The following is a 6,000-nucleotide window of genomic DNA, read 5'->3' on the forward strand; positions in this document are numbered from 1 at the left end:
GCACCTTTAGCTCTGACACTGTCCACCTCAATGTCATGGACGTGTCAGAACTGATTTCACTCAGTTTGGACCTCGTATGCCCAATTTGGACACTTGAATTCAGAAATCAACTAAGTATATATCAAAGGCATGTATTCTAACTTTACTTCTAAGTGCCTAATTTTCAGCTGGGGTGGAGTTTTTGGGTACCATTAGCTTCAACTATCCATCTCAATGTCACGAATGTGTTGGAGCTAACCCCACTCAGTTTGGACCTTGTATGTCCAATTTGGACAACTGAGTTTTGAAATCAACTAAGTATATATATATATAAGGAATGTATTCTAAGCTTGCTTCTAAGTGCCTAATTTTCAATTGGAGAGGAGTTTTTAGGCACTGTCAGCTCCAACATGTCCATCTCAATACCACGGACGTGTTAAAGCTAACCCCACTTAGTTTGGACCTTGTAAGCCTAATTTGGACACCTGAGTTATGAAATCAACTAAGTATATATCTAAGGTTTATATTTTAAGTTTTCTTCTAAACTCCTAATTTTTAGTTGGAAAGAGTTTTTAGGTATCGTCAGCTTTAGCATGTCCACCTCAATGCCACAAATATGTCGAAACTGATCCCACTCAGTTTGGACCTCGTATGCATAATTTGGACACATGAGTTCTTAAATCAACTAAGTATATATCTAAGACATGCATTCTTAGTTTGCTTCTAAGCGCCTAATTTTCAGCTGGGGTGGAGTTTTTGGGTAACTTTAGCTCCAACACATCCATCTAAATGTCACGGACGTGTTGGAACTAACCCCATTCAATTTGGACCTCGTATGCCTAATTTGGGCACTTGAGTTTTGAAATCAACTAAGTATATATCTAAGACATGTATTCTAAGTTTGCTTCTAAGTGCCTAATTTTTATTTGGGGAAAATTTTTTAGGCACTGTCAGCTCTGAAACATCCACCTCAATGTCATGGATGTGTCAGAATCAACCCCTCTTAGTTTGGACCTCATATGCCCGATTTGAACACCTGAGTTCTAAAATCAACTAAGCATATATCTAAGACATGTATACTAAGTTTGCTTCTAAGCGCCTAATTTTCAGCTGGAGAGGAGTTTTTGTGTACCGTCAACTCCAACACGTCCACCTCAATCTCACAGATGTGTCATTACTAAACTCACTTAATTTGGACCTCATATGCCTAATTTAGACACCTGAGTTTTAAAATCAACTAAGTATATATCTAAGGCATGTATTCTAGGTTTGCTTCTATGCTCCTAATTTTCTACTAGGGAGGAGTTTTTAGGCACCCTTAGCTCTGTCACGTCCAACTCAATGTCATAGATGTGTCAAAACTGACCCCACTTAGTTTGGATCTAGTATGCCCGATTTGGACACTTGATTATGAAATCAATTAAGTATATATCTAAGGCATGTATTCTAAGTTTGCTTTTATGCACCTAATTTTCAGATGGGGAGGAGTTTTTTGGGTACCATAAGCTCCGAAACGTCCACCAAAATGTCGAAACTGACCCTACTTAGTTTGGACCTCGTATACCCAATTTGGACACCTAAGTTATGAAATCAGCTAATTATATATCTAAGACATGTATTCTAAGTTTGCTTCTAAACGCCTAATTTTCAGTTGGGGAAGATTTTTTTGGTGCTTTCAGCTCTGGAATGTCCATTTCAATGTCATGGACATGTCAAAACTAACCCCACTCATTTTTGATCTTATATGCCCAATTTGGACAGCTGAGTTCTAAAATTAACTAAGTATATATCTAAGACATGTATTCTAAGTTTGCTTCTAAGCGCTTAATTTTCAGTTTGGGGGGGGGGGTGTTTTTAGGCACCGTTAGCTTCAGCACATCTACCCCAATGATATGGACATGTTGGAACTGACCCCACTCAGTTTGGACATTGTATGCCCGATTTGGACACCTAAGTTATGAAATTAACTCAGTATATATTTAAGGTATGTATTCTAAGTTTGCTTCTAAGCACCTACATAGTAACCCGAACCAAGAAAATAAATAAAAGAAAATAAAATAAATAAAAGAAAGGAGAAATAAGGAAAAGGAAAATAAAAGAGGGAAGTCGGTTTGGAATTGGACCAAACCATTGATGGTTTTAGGGAGCCTAGAAAAACCGTCGACGGTTTTCCTACGGTTGACTTACTTAAGGGCTAAGCAAGGTTTTATTTTTCACAATATAACACTTCTCTCTCTCTCTCTCTCTCTCTCTCTCTCTCTCTCTCTCTCTCTCTCTTATGTGGCTCTCTCTCTCTAAGATCACTCGGAGCCCGTCCTCGCATTCTGATCATCTCTTTGTCCTCTCTTGGCTTGCTGGCTCACTTTCGACACCGAGTTTGGAAAGCTAGGGTTTTCGTTTCTGGAACGTAATTGGCTTATTTTTCATGATCAGGTAATGGGATTAAGTTGTGTTAGGTTTTTATTGAATCTAAACTGATTAAACTGAAGTATTTTGTTATAAAAAAACTATGTGTGACTTTTGGGTGAATCGGGTTTGTGAAAATGCCAATTTTAATGGTTATGTATTTAGGAAAAATCAACGGGAGTAGGGTAATCATCTCCGTTTTCTTAAAAATCATATACTTGAGTTAAACTAAAACCTAAAGATGATTATATCCTTGTTTTCAGTAAATTATACCTTTCTGGACTATTTGTTATATTATGGTATATTACTTAAATAAATGTGGTATGAGATTGATGATTTGGTTTAAATGAAATTCTTGGTTTCTTATTGAAACGTGGAAAGTTATGGTTTTGAACTGTTTTCAGGAAATGTGGAAAATGATATGTCGGTTTAATACCGAGGGTTTTGATATGCCAGTTTAATATTGAGGGTTTGATATGCCGATTTAATACCGAGGGTTTTGATATGCCGGTTTAATACCGAGGGTTTTGATATGCCGGTTTAATACCGAGGGATTATGATATGATGATTTTATACCGAGGAATAAATGAGTTTGTGAAAATACTAAATTGTTTTGAATGTCTTATGAAATGAAACCAGGTTACAATTTTTATTACTTAAATTGCATGATATGGTTTAAGAACTTTGAGGACCAGTTGTATTGTGAGTGTTGGCATTTTGAGTCTGATCTCTATTTTGTTGCTGATAAACCACCAGTATCTTATGTGTGCATTTAGTGTGTGAATAGATTTTCATTTCAACACAAACATAAGATACCGATAAATGGATGCTAGAAGAACTTGAAGAGCGATATTATCTGGTATATTTCATAAGGACAGGAGAGCAAAGAAGAAGAAGAAGAAGAAAAAGACCTTTGTTTCAATTTGTATATGCATTTTTTAATTTTTATTATTCTGGTTTATAATAATGCATGCATATGCATGAAATGATTTGAATGCTCAGACAGAACCGTAGAGAGACTTAGGTTGTAAAGGATTCGGGTGACCAAACTTGGCAGTACATTTTGCCTCGGTCGACCGAACGTTGGACTAAGTCATTAAGTTGACTTGAGTTCAGGCAACCAAATCGAATTCGCCATGGTGCCTTCGGTCGACAGAACATATATTGGGACTTGGTTCAACAACCTGGGCACTCGAACTTTGACATTCAAAATACCCTCAGGCGACCGAAAGGTCAAGTTCGGGCCACTGAACTTAAGAACAGGCGACCAAACCTCGAGTGTTTGGGAAATCGCCTAGTTTAGCTACCCGAATATATTTTCAGGCACTCGAAACTTAAAAACTCACTTTTTCTCTTGTGTCTGTTCGGGCGACCGAACTCAGGTTCAGTTGACTAAAACTCTCGGGTTGCAATTTTTTAATTGGGATAATTAGGGCTAAAAGTTAATTATATTTTTTTAATAATACCCAGCGTGTCCCCAACGGTTAAAAATTTCTCTGATTCTATATATACCCCTTTTATAACTCAAATTAGCAACTTTGATTAGCCAATTTTTCTCTCTAATTTTCTCCTAATCAAAGTTCCCGCAAAACATGTTTTTATTGCAAAAATCTTTTATGGGGTAAATCTTATGCTCTCCAACTCTCTTTATTATTCTTTAAAATATTTTTTAAGAGAGTATTTTAGTTGGACATTTGTTTTTAAGTGTGTTTTCATTGAAAAATCTCTTAAGCTAAACACCCTAGTTTTCCATGAACTTATTTTTAACATCTTTACTTGAGAAAATATCTTGAGGGTTTAAAGATCTTTGTAAAATACTTATTGCATATTTCATTTTTGAAATCAAAGATCATATAAATCTTTGATGTTCTTTTTCATATAAATCATTTTCAAAGATTGCAAACTTTATTTGAAAAACACCCTTACTCTACTGAGCATACATTTCATATCATACTAGATTGTTTGCATTTGAGCTTAAATGTGTACATTTCTGCTTGTATTTAGAAGCACTATATTATGTACAAAAATAGTTTTTATTGTAACGGTTGGGTTTAGCCCGAAATTGAATTGGGGAGTTTCAGCCCCGTAAGTGAGACTGGTTCGGTTTAGCCCGAAAATTAAACTGGGGAGTCTCAGCCCCATAAGTGAGACTAGTTCAGCTCAGCCTAGTAGTTGAGCTGAGATTTTCCTCACCCCGTAAAGAGAGGATGTAAATGGCTTCTACTTTGCTCATTTAAGTGAGCAGGTATAGTGTAATCCTTGGGGGGTATGCTCAAGGCGGGGACGTAGGCTGGTTTGACCAAACCTCGATAACAAATCTTCTCTCTCTCTCTCTCTCTCTCTCTCTCTCTCTCTCTCCCTATCTCATTTAAATTACTGCACTTTAAATTCAGTGTGTATGCCTATTTATATACTATTATATTTAGTTGCATGCACACATTTACTTTGAATGAGATACACATGTATGCATGAACCAAATAGCTTAATCTTTTTATATACACACGTTTAATATTGAATGAGATATGATATGTGGTGAATCAGTGAAACATTTAAATTAGCCAAAAAGTTTTTAAATCTCCAATTCACCCCTCTCTTGGGATTGCACCAAAGTTAACAGTGAGCACGATACCGTTGCTAGTGAATTATTTGGCCAGGTGCAACCACACTGTAGTGGAAGTGTAAGGGGTTTCAGCTAGTTGGCATGCAAAGAGTTTTTGTACCTTCCCTGGGGTCTAAATTAGGACATGGTAAGGCAATCGGACTTGCAGCTGAGCTTGCAGATGCCTGCAGACATACTTGTAGATGGTTACTTTGACTTTGTTTGGGCTGATCACCCAGGCTAAGTCCAACATTCGGGCTGCACAACCCATCATGGGAGTTAATCATGTCGTTTGTCCCAGGGGGTGTCTTCTACGCATATATGTGAATTTATGTAAATAGTATCATCTATTAATTGAACTGGTTTATATTGTGGGAATGGATGAGTATTTTCAATTGTATAGGTGTGAATACAATTCTATGAATGCCATTTTTGATTAAATGGAGAAATGAATATTTTTAGATTCTACTAAAACTTATGTTGGCCACACCCTGATATTAACTTAATCCATCTTACTAAGAGATGTCTCACCCCAATGATCATTTGAATTTTCCGAAGGTACCAGGGATCGTGCTTAGCAGGTCAAAGGGGTTGAGTTTAGTTTGTCTAGTTTATGTGCGTGGTTTGTATGGATGAAGTTGGCTTCTGTCTTTTATTTTTGAATTGTAATATTAAATGCTTAGAGACCCTTGTGGATAATGGTAGTCTAGAACTCTGGTAATGTATTTGAGGATGTTTAGATTATTTTTCGCTGCTTTTATATGATAATTATGGTATCAGAAATACAGATATTACTAAAGTAGCACCCCGAGCCCCACGTGGCGGGTTCAGGACGTTACAACCTAATTTTCATTTGGGGAAAAGTTTTTGGATACCATTAGCTCTAACATAACTCAGTGTCATGGACATGTCGGAACCGACCCCACTCAGTTTAGACCTCATATGCCCGACTTGGACACCTGAGTGCTAAAATCAACTAAGTATATAACTAAGGCATGTATTCTAAATTTGATTTG

The sequence above is a fragment of the Malania oleifera genome, chromosome 5, assembly GCF_029873635.1.
Source record: "Malania oleifera isolate guangnan ecotype guangnan chromosome 5, ASM2987363v1, whole genome shotgun sequence".
Lineage (NCBI taxonomy): Eukaryota > Viridiplantae > Streptophyta > Magnoliopsida > Santalales > Ximeniaceae > Malania > Malania oleifera.